The sequence below is a fragment of the Camelina sativa genome, chromosome 1 (assembly GCF_030686135.1).
Source record: "Camelina sativa cultivar CO46 ecotype springtype chromosome 1, ASM3068613v1".
NCBI lineage: Eukaryota > Viridiplantae > Streptophyta > Magnoliopsida > Brassicales > Brassicaceae > Camelina > Camelina sativa.
In genome coordinates this window covers 18,859,224-18,870,751 of record NC_141880.1, presented here as the reverse complement: position 1 = coordinate 18,870,751, position 11,528 = coordinate 18,859,224, and the positions used below count along the sequence as shown (strand labels likewise).

Sequence of the window (11,528 nt, the reverse complement as noted above, 5' to 3'; positions counted from 1 at the left end):
TCATATGCACATCTTAATTGTTCACAATCACTCAGATAGGATTGACACCTCTTATACTGCAACTGCATAAGGGGAATTGAAACACCCTGACTTCTATTCATTCCATACATCATCATTCCATACATCTTTCTTTCACCACACCACAAAGAAAGTCAGTTTCAATTTGGCGCTGTTGCCCATTTGAGTGTGTTTTGTGACATTTAGGATCATTATTAGTCTAAGATTAAGTTCGTTTTAAACACTTGTGAAGTTACTGAACTGGAATCTTCCTTTGCTTGGCTGTTTTGTGTTTCAGGTACCCACTCGACCACCTACTCGACCACCACTCGACCGAGATGTGATCAAGCACTTGATCGAGCCAGAAGCCGGACCTAAATAGCCATTACTTCCCAGTCGACTCGACCACTCACTCGAGCCTGCGCTCGACCGTGTACCTGTTCGAGTCTGTAGTAGAGTTTGTTGATGCACACAAGGTCAAAAGGCAAAGACAGTCTTCAACAGCCTATTGACAACATCCACAGGCTACAAAAGGGTTTGAGACATAAGCAAGGAAGAGTAGTTCAACAACAACAAGGTCAAGACATCATGGAGCAACAAGCTGTCCTTGAGCAAAGAACAAGGCACATTGGTGCAGGAGATGCACCCAATACCCACAACCAAAGGGCTGGAATTGTGGCACCTTCAGTAGCAAACAATAACTTTGAGATCAAGAGTGGATTGATCTCAATGATACAAGCAAACAAGTTTCATGGGTTGCCAATGGAGGATCCACTAGATCACCTTGATGAGTTTGACAGAATCTGTGGCCTCACAAAGATCAATGGAGTGAGTGAAGATGGATTCAAATTAAGGCTCTCCCATTTTCTCTTGGAGACAAAGCTCACCTTTGGGAGAAAACTCTACCTACTGGAGCTATCACCACATGGGATGCATGCAAGAAAGCTTTTCTGGCCAAGTTCTTCTCCAATGCAAGAACTGCTAGGCTGAGGAATGAAATTTCTGGGTTTGCTCAAAGGAATAATGAGAGCTTTTGTGAAGCTTGGGAGAGGTTCAAAGGATTCCAAACTCAGTGTCCTCACCATGGCTTCAGCAATGAGTCACTTCTAAGCACCTTGTATAGAGGAGTGCTTCCCAAGATAAGAATGCTTCTTGACACAGCCTCTAATGGCAACTTCCTCAACAAGAATGTGGAAGAAGGATGGGAATTGGTTGAGAATCTTGCTCAATCTGATGGCAATTATAATGAGGACTATGATAGGACCATAAGGAGCTCCTCAACTGATCAAGAGGACAAGTATAAGAAGGATTTGAAGATGGTCAATGAGAAGCTTGACAAGATCCTCCTCAGCCAATCCAAGTCCATTCACTTCATTGGTGAAGAGGAAGCTCCAGTTCAAGAGGGGGAGCCTGAATTTGCTGAGTTATGCTACATGCAGAACCAGGGAGGATTCAAAGGCTACAACCAAGGAGGTTTCAAGAACAACAATCTCTCTTATAGGAGCACCAATGTGGCCAACCCTCAAGACCAGGTCTATCCACCTCCTCAACCTCAACAACAACAAAACTACATCCCCAAGCAACAACACCAAGTGTTCCAGCCCCAATTGTGTCCCCCACCAGGGTTTCAGACTAACCAAGGCCAGGAACAAGACTTAAGAGCAATGATGCAACAGTTGTTGATTGGGCAAACACAAGGCAAGATTGAGACAACAAACAGGATTGCTGAGCTGAACAAGAGGATAGATGATATTTACAGTGAAATTCATGCCAAGTATGACACACTGACATCCAGGATGGTGACTATGGAAAACCACCAAGCTTCTGCCTCAAAGAATGACCATCACAAGGGCACATCCATTGTACATAATACTGAATTTGCCAATGCTATCAATCTTCACAGTGGGCGAGTCTTACCAGCACGGCTAGGAGCACATCCCAACACTGAGGACAGTGGAATTCAAGAAGGGGAGGGTTTCCAACAGGAAGAAACTCAGGATGAACACACCATTGAATTCGACGTACCACTCGACCACTCACTCGACCGAGTAGGTGGTCGAGTACCCGATCGAGCTGATTCTCAGGGGAAAATCAATCCAGTTACCTCCAAAGAAAAGGAAGTCTGGTTCATTCCTCCTCCTTACAAGCCTCCACTACCTTTCCCAGGAAGATTTAAGAAACAGATGGTTGAAAAATACAAGGCATTGTTTAACAAACAAGTAGAGAGATTGAGCTTAGGATGCCTCTAATAGATGCCTTTGTGATGATTCCTCCTTACCAAAAATTCTTGAAAGATGCTGTGATGGAAAGGATCAAGGAAGTTCAAGGGATGGTGATTCTCAGCCATGAGTGTAGTGCCATAATCCAAAAGCAAGTGAACCCTCAAAAGCTAAGAGATCCTGGTTCCTTTACTCTACCTTGCTCTATAGGGCCCTTAACCTTCAATAGATGCCTTTGTGATTTGGGAGCCTCAGTAAGCCTAATGCCTCTATCAGTTGCTAAGCGCCTAGGGTTTACAAGGTATAAGCCATGCAACATCTCCCTAATCCTAGCTGATAGATCAATAAGATTACCACATGGTGTTTTGGAAGATCTACCAGTTAGAGTTGGAGCAGTGGAAGTCCCAACAGACTTTGTAGTGTTGGAAATGGATGAAGAACCAAAAGATCCTTTGATCTTGGGGAGACCTTTCCTAGCTACAGCAGGAGCAATAATTGATGTGAGACAAGGGAAGATTGATCTCAACTTGGGAGAAGACCTCAAAATGACATTTGACATTGTAGAGGCTATGAAGAAACCAACAATTGGAGGACAAGTCTTTTGGGTTGAAGAGTTGGACAACTTATCAGGAGAATTGATGGAAGAGCTAGCAGAACAAGATCACCTTAGAACTGTTTTGACCAAAAGTGGAGAAGAAGGGTTTATCCATGAAGAAACTAAGGCCTATGAAGATATATTGGACTCCTGTGAAGAATCACACCATCCAGAGGTTTTTGAGGGGTTACCAGCATTAAGAGAGGAAGTTTGGGCAGTTCAAACAGCAGATACGGATAGCTCAACCACCCACTCGAGCACACACTCGGCCGAGCACCAACACTACTCGACCGAGAGCACTTCCGAATCCCACACAGATGACTGGTCTGAACTGAACGCACCAAAAGTAGAGCTAAAACCTCTCCCTTCTGGGCTAAGGTACGTCTTTTTAGGTGAGAACTCTACTTATCCTGTGATAGTAAATGCTAACTTGAGTAGGAAAGAGCTTGATTTGCTAGTTGTTGAGCTAAGGAAGTTTAGAAAAGCTATTGGTTATACTTTGGATGACATTAAAGGAATTTCACCTAGTCTTTGCATGCATAGAATCCACCTTGAAAATGAATCTTACTCTAGTATTGAACCTCAAAGAAGGCTTAATCCCAACCTAAAGGAAGTAGTCAAAAAGGAGATTCTAAAATTGCTTGGAGCTGGTGTGATCTATCCTATCTCTGATAGTACTTGGGTCTCACCAGTCCATTGTGTCCCTAAAAAGGGAGGAATCACTGTAGTAAAGAATGATCATGATGAGTTAATTCCCACTAGAACCATAACAGGACATAGAATGTGCATTGACTATAGGAAGCTTAATTCTGCTACTAGGAAAGATCATTTTCCTCTTCCATTTATTGATCAAATGTTGGAAAGATTAGCCAATCATACTCATTACTGTTTCTTGGATGGATATTCTGGATTTTTCCAAATTCCTATTCATCCCAATGATCAAGAGAAGACAGCATTCACATGTCCATATGGTACCTTTGCATATAGGAGGATGCCATTTAGATTATGTAATGCTCCAGCTACCTTTCAAAGGTGCATGATGTCAATCTTCTCTGATCTTATTGAGGATGTGGTTGAAGTTTTTATGGATGACTTCTCTGTCTATGGAGATTCCTTTTCTTCTTGTCTTACTAATCTATGCAGAGTTTTAAAGAGATGTGAGGAGACAAATCTAGTCCTAAATTGGGAAAAATGTCACTTCATGGTTGAAGAAGGGATAGTTCTTGGTCATAAGATTTCAGAGAAGGATATTGAGGTTGACAAAGCAAAAATTGAAGTCATGGTTCAACTTCAACCACCAAAAACAGTTAAGGACATAAGAAGCTTTCTTGGTCATGCTGGATTTTATAGAAGGTTCATCAAGGATTTCTCAAAGATAGCTAGGCCATTGACAAGGTTGCTTTGCAAGGAGACTGAGTTCAACTTTGATGAAGATTGTTTGAAGGCTTTCAAGGAGATCAAGGCTGCTCTAATATCAGCCCCAATAGTCCAAGCTCCAAACTGGGATCTTCCATTTGAGATTATGTGTGATGCTTCAGACTTTGCAGTAGGGGCAGTTCTGGGACAGAAAAAAGATAAGAAGCTGCATGTTATTCACTATGCAAGTAGGACCTTGGATGAAACTCAAGGAAGATATTCAACAACAGAGAAAGAGCTTCTAGCAGTGGTCTTTGCCTTTGAAAAATTCAGAAGCTACTTAGTAGGGTCCAAAGTAATTGTGTACACTGATCATGCTGCTTTGAGGCACATCTACTCAAAGAAGGACACAAAACCAAGGTTTCTAAGATGGATTCTGCTTCTCCAAGAATTTGACATGGAAATAGTTGATAAAAAAGGGATTGAGAATGGAGTAGCTGATCATTTGTCCAGAATGAGGATAGAGGAGGAGATTCCAATCGATGATTCAATGCCTGAGGAGAAGCTGATGCTGATAGGGACAACTCGGCCTCCAACTCGACCGCCTACTCGAGCATGCACTCGATCGAGTATGTTTGGGCACACGATCGAGCAGGATGAGATGGAGGAGTGGATGGCACTTGAAAGTGAAGATTTACCTTGGTATGCTGACATAGTCAATTACAAGGTGTGTGAAGAAGTCCCAGCAGATATGGACCCTTATAAGAAGAAAAAGCTCCTCAAGGACATCAATGGGTACTATTGGGATGAACCTTACTTATACAAAAAGGGATCAGATGGGTTGTTTAGAAGGTGCATAGCAGAAAATGAAGTTGAAGGAGTGCTAGGGCATTGTCATGGTTCCACTTATGGAGGCCATTTTGCAACTTTCAAAACTGCCCAAAAAGTCTTACAAGCTGGTCTATGGTGGCCTACACTATTCAAAGACACTCACAAGTTCATCACAAAGTGTGATGCTTGCCAAAGAATGGGAAATATCACAAAAAGGAATGAAATGCCCCAAAACCCAATTCTGGAAGTTGAGATATTTGATGTGTGGGGAATTGATTTCATGGGACCTTTTAATCCTCCTTCAAATGGGAATGTCTACATATTAGTGGCAGTGGACTATGTCTCCAAGTGGGTAGAGGCTATTGCCAGCCCTACTAATGATCACAAAGTGGTACTTAAACTTTTTAAGACCATAATCTTCCCAAGGTATGGAATTCCAAGAGCTGTGATTAGTGATGGAGGAACACACTTCATCAACAAGATCTTTGAAGGAATGCTAAGGAAGTATGGATTCAAACACAAGGTGTCTACAGCCTACCACCCCCAAACAAGTGGACAAGTTGAAGTGTCAAACAAACAAATCAAGGCCATTCTATCAAGAATAGTAGGAGCAACAAGAAAGGATTGGTCTAGCAAACTTGATGAAACACTTTGGGCCTATAGAACAGCTTTCAAGACACCTATAGGAAGAACCCCATTCCAAATGGTCTATGGCAAGTCTTGCCATCTCCCAGTTGAAGTTGAGTACAAAGCCCTATGGGCAATCAAACTTTTGAACTTGGATCTTGAGACAGCTCAAGCTAAGAGAAGCCTTGAACTGCATGAGCTTGAGGAAATCAGATTGGAAGCTTATGAAAACTCCAAAATCTACAAAGAAAGAACTAAAGCCTTCCATGATAAGAAGATTCTCATCAAAGACTTACAGGCTGGAGACCAAGTTTTGCTTTACAATTCAAGACTCAAGTTATTCCCTGGGAAGTTGAAAAGTAGATGGGGAGGCCCTTTTAAGGTAAAGGAGATCCTACCATATGGGGCTGTCACACTTCTCAACAAGGATGGTAGTGAGTTCACAGTCAATGGTCAGAGAGTTAAGAAGTATTTAGGAGAAAAGGAAACACCTGAGAAGTTCACAATGCTTCTCCAAGATGCTCCACAAGCCTAAAAAGGACATCAAAGTCAAGCTTAGTGACTTTAAGCAAGCTCACTAGGGAGGAAGTCCCTAAGGTATCCATGTACATATTGTTTAAGGTTTTTGGTATTTTGATTTTTGTTTTGGTATTTTCATGATCAGGGAAGCAAGGGAGACCAGATAGAAGAGGAAAAGAAGACTCATGGTCCAGCTCGACCCCCCCACTCGAGCACGTACTCGACCGAGTCCCGGTCGATCCCCATCGTCGAGCTGCCCCAATCTCCACCTCCAAGTCACCAGCAAGACCCCAACTACTCCTATGACAGCATGCAGATGGATGTGGACAACTACTTCCACAATCCCTAAGGTACCACTATCACCTTCACTTGTAGATATCATCGCATTTGACATTGTGTTTTGTTTTTTGTTTTTCATCTTCAATCCTCTTACAAATTTCTTTCACACAGGGACTGTGTGATTTAAGTTTGGGGGAGGGTTTGAGATAGCATTTGATGTTGTGTTTTGTTTTCTTATTTCAAATTTTTAGCATCATCATGTTAATACTTGCATAGCATCTAAGGCATAGAAAAACCCTAAAAATTTGAAATTTTTTGCAAAAATCTTTATAAAAAGAAAGAGTGTTCATGTAGTTTGCACTGCATATTAGGATCTTGTTTAGCATGTTTCATGTAGGATTGTATAGTATTTGCATTAGGGATCTATGATGAGTATTCCCTTGTTAGCTTGTTTATTCACTAGACTAGGATCAATGCCCAAGTTAATAGTACTTTGATGCTAGTTGAGTGGTTAGAAGAATAAGATTGAACCAGGCCTTGAATTCCTACATTGCATTTGGTCTAAATTGAAGCATGTTGAGATTTGAAACCATTTCCTATTTATAAGAACCTAGTATTGACTTTCAATTATCAATGTGTGCATTGCTTTAAACTCATGGATACCATATACATATTTGGATCATCTTCTTCCTTTTTACCACTCTTGTTGATCCAAGTTGCTGATTTCCTCATTAAGAATCAGTTCCCCTACCCCTAAACCAAACCTTCTTTCAAGCCATGTTTATTCTTGTGTGTGTGAGGCCTATTTTTGGGATTGAGCTTGGTAGAAAGTGTTAGGTTTGAACTGACAAGAGTAAAGCCTTGTGTAGTTCTAGTTAGCATTTTTCAAACTAGATAGGACTAGGTGGTTCACTTGTTGGGTTTGGGACTTGGCTGTCATGAAAAGAAAAGAGGAAAAAGAGAAAGAAAAGGTTAGAGTCTTTAGGAGGGGAATGTGTTTAAGTAAATTTAAAGTCTAGTGAAAGAATGGGAAGAATAAGGTTGTTTAAAGATGGTTCTAGTTAAAGAAAAGAAAGAAAGAAAAGAGAAGTCTAGCAAAATGCTTATATGTCTTAAGAATAAGAAGAAAAGAGAACCATAGCCAATGAGTAAGAATCTCCCATTCCACTAGAAAGATCAAATAAGAAACCTCTCCTAAGACTTTAAAACCAAAAGAGAAAAGGGTGAAAAAGAAGAAAAGAAGTTAAAGGGTAGCACTAGGATCAATTGGGTTTAGATTGATAGGATAAACACTTTGGGTGCCTTTGGGTAGACAAGGTTTTGTTCTTGTATGTGTCTAAGTGTTCTTACCTTTAGCATTCTTCTAAAGCTCAATTCATTTTTTTTTATGAGAGAACCTTGATATTGATAAGCCCTACTCTAAAAAGAGACCATCATTGTCTCTAAACCTTTTACTGCCAAGACAAATGAGTTTAAGCATTGCATAGAATTGATTCATGTTCTTGATTAATGAATGTTAAAGGAAATGGTTGATTTGAATGCATGTGGATGTCTAAGGCTCAAATCAGTGAAGGTTGTGATATGCTTGTCTAAAGTCTTTAAATATAGCTCATTCAACTTGCATCATAGTACTAGTAACTTGGACATTGATTCTAGATAGTCTATTTGCAAGCTTTAGGAGCTGAGATCCCACTTTCAAACCTCACCTACCTTCTTTTGTCTTGATTATTTGCTTGAGAGAAAGCAAAGACTAAGTTTGGGGGTGTTGATGTTCATATATTTTACCTTGTTTTCCCTTAGTTTATTCACAACTTTTGCATCTTTTGCTATCCATTTAGGCCAATATTGTGTAGCTTTAGGACTAATCATGCATTAGAGTATAGTTGCATTGCATTTGCATCTTTTCATGCATAAACTGGTGATTTCGGAGCTTAAGGAGCATGGAAGCAATGCTGAGGAGAAGTAAAGCAATCCTGAGGAGAAAACAAGAGAGTTAAGGCTGTAGAATCAAGGTCCGGAGTCCAACTCGACCGCACCACTCGACCGTGTGCTGAGAAGGACTCGACCGAGTGGAGAATGCACGAGAGAAGCCAGCTCGACCAGCCACTCGACCGAGCACTGGTCGAGTTGACCGAGCCGTTGACTGCTTTGACTTTTTGTATTTTTAGGGCTTCCACCTCATCTCCTATAAAAAGCCCTTGTACCTGCAGCCACCAAAGAGTCCAGCTTTTTAGAGAGTCTAAAACCTAGTTTTTACCTTTTTTAGATATTATTCCTTTTGCACTTTTCTTTTATTTTAGATTTTGTACTTGTTTGAGAGAGAAAGACTAGATTCTTATATTTTGTTTGTTTCATAACTTTCAAAGTATTAAGATTTCGAGTTTTATTCCTTCATCAATATTGTAGATCTCTGTTTCATCTTTCCAATGATGCAAGTTTCATTATTTTCTGGGTTTTTGACATATTTCACCATGTGTTCTTGTGAGTAGTTTGTTTAGGACCTTGAGGATGGGTTAGGCTGGGTTGATCTTGTGGTTTGTTTGATTTGGTCAAGCTTGATTGTTGTAGATCTCTTCTATGCTAGATGATCTTAATGCTGATCCTATATCTAAGAAGGTAGGGTTTGATTTCAAGCATCTTAGCATCACACCAATGTCTAAGGAGCATAGATAAGGCTAGATCTAGAGCTTACCATTAGGCTTGCTAAGAGATTAGAAGTCTTGTTTGGTTTGAGATGTATTGCTTAATGCCTGCTTGTGTAGATTCTTTTCTTTGTGAGAACAAATCTAGAAATGCATAGGTTTGATTGTTTCTTGCCATGAGAGTGGATTAAACATGTCTTAGAATAGTATGTCTAGAGATCAGCTCAATGTTTGCTTGAGATTTGTTGACCAAGTTAGATAACCACAATGATAGGCTCAGCCCATGAATCTCTCCTCAAGGCCTTCTTTGTTTATTGAAATCTTAGTCTCAATATCATTGCTTGCTTGTTGTTTGATAGTTTTAGCATTGCTCTGTTTTTCTTGTGTTGCTCTGTTTTCACGTTTAAGTCTAGCTCGACCACGTACTCGACCTACACTCGGTCGAGTGCTGCTCGAGTTCATCCCCAGAACTTGTGTTTTTGATTTGTGATTGTCTTGTTTCATTCCTGTTTCATTTCCATTGCATTCATGTAGTTTCCTATTCATTACTTGTCTTGCATTAGTTCATTAGCATAGTGTCTATCTCTGTTCTAGTTTCATTATAGCTTTAATTTGTCTGTTCTGTTTGCATTTAGTATCTTGTTCTAGTTGTTTTTACTTTCTGCATTTCTTATCTCATTTTAGGATTGTTAGTGACAAACAATCTTTACAATTGGCTTGACTTAGACTTATATGCACATCTTAATTGTTCACAATCACTCAGATAGGATTGACACCTCTTATACTGCAACTGCATAAGGGGAAGTAAAACACTCTGACTTCTATTCATTCCATACATCATCATTCCATACATCATTCATTCATACACCACAAAGAAAGTCAGTTTCAATATCACACTCTTTTTCCTTTAAACATAGTTTTGCCCCATGAGGTTTTCTATGTTAAGTTTTTTTTAATGAGGTGATAGCTCACGGGTTCCAAGCTTAGTCATTACATTTGGCTAAGCTTAACGGGGAGTATAGACCATGAGCCACTCGAGACTTGATTGTGTCCGTACGGTCGTCCGTACGAGTACCAATAAGGCCGAGCCCTATCAACATACTTAGAAGAGAAGATGTCGAGTCTCTCCCTTACAAAGGCCCAAGAGAAGAGAAGGATCGAGAAGGAAGCTTGTAGCCGTTGTAGGAAGTCACATGTTTCCTTAAGGGAAACCTCGAGATGTCACTATCGCTATAGGGAACCACCCTCTCTCTCTCTTTGTGTCGTTATCACTATTGTAAAGGGTGAAGCCCTAGTCTCACTTACTATTTAAAGCTTTTGGCCGACATTGTAACCTAAATATTCTAATAGAATCTCTTTTCTCTTCATTCTCTTTGTTCTCTTGTTCAACCTTATCTCTAAACTAAATCTTATTCCGCTTAAACTAACAGTTAACAGCTTTGTTACTGTTTCTAGGGTCAAAATGCATGACAATCCAATGCATTTGACTAACTGTAAGAGTTCGGGATGAATTTGGAGTGTTTAGACAACACTTAAACCCGTTTTATCCCAAAACAGGCTTAAACCTAGAAAACATTGATTCTAAGGAGTTAATAGCTTTGTTACTGTTTCTAGGGTCAGAATGTGTGACAATCCAATGCATTGGACTAAATGTAAGAGATCGGGATGAATTTGGAGTGTTTAGATAACACTTAAAGCTGTTTTATCTCAAAACAGGCTAAAACCGAGAAAACGTTGATTCGAGGCAGTTAACAAGTTTGTTACTGTTTCTAGGGTCAGAATGTGTGACAATCGAATGCATTTGACTAATTGTAAGAGTTCAGGATGAATTTGGAGTGTTTAGACAACACTTAAACCCGTTTTATCCCAAAACAGGCGTAAACCAAGAAAACAGGCTTAAGCCGAGAGAAAACATTGATTCGAAGCAGTAAACAGCTATGTTACTCTTTCTTGGGTCAAAATATGTAACAATCCAATGCATTTGACTAATTGTAAGAGATTGGGATGAATTTGGAGTGTTTAGACAACACTTAAACCCGTTTTATCCCAAAACCGGCTAAAACCGAGAAAACATTGATTCAAAGCAGTAAATAGCTATGATACTTTTTCTCGGGTCAAAATATGTAACAAACCAATGCATTTGACTAATTATTAGAGTTCGGGTTGAATTTGGAGTGTTTAGACACTACTTTTACCCATTTTGTCCCGAAATAGGCTTAAACAGAGAAAACAGGCTAAAACCGAGAGAAAACGTTGATTCCAAGCAGTAAACAGCTATGTTGCTCTTTATAGGGTCAAAATATGTAACAATCCAATGCATTTGACTAATCATAAGAGTTCGGATTGAATTTGGAATGTTTAGACACTACTTTTACCCATTTTGTCAATTGGCTAAAACAGAGAAAACAGGCTAAAACCGAAAGAAAACATTAATTTAAAGCAGTAAACAGCTATGTTACTCTT

The 11,528-nt window shown here is 39.9% G+C and overlaps 1 non-coding gene across 1 annotated transcript; it reads right to left on the bottom strand.

The window, feature by feature from the left end:
* Nucleotides 1-980: 980 nt before the first annotated feature.
* On the bottom strand, nt 981-1,087 carry LOC147950109 (small nucleolar RNA R71). Its single transcript, XR_015565060.1, has one exon. It is a non-coding gene; the product is annotated as a small nucleolar RNA R71 (small nucleolar RNA).
* Nucleotides 1,088-11,528: the final 10,441 nt, after the last annotated feature.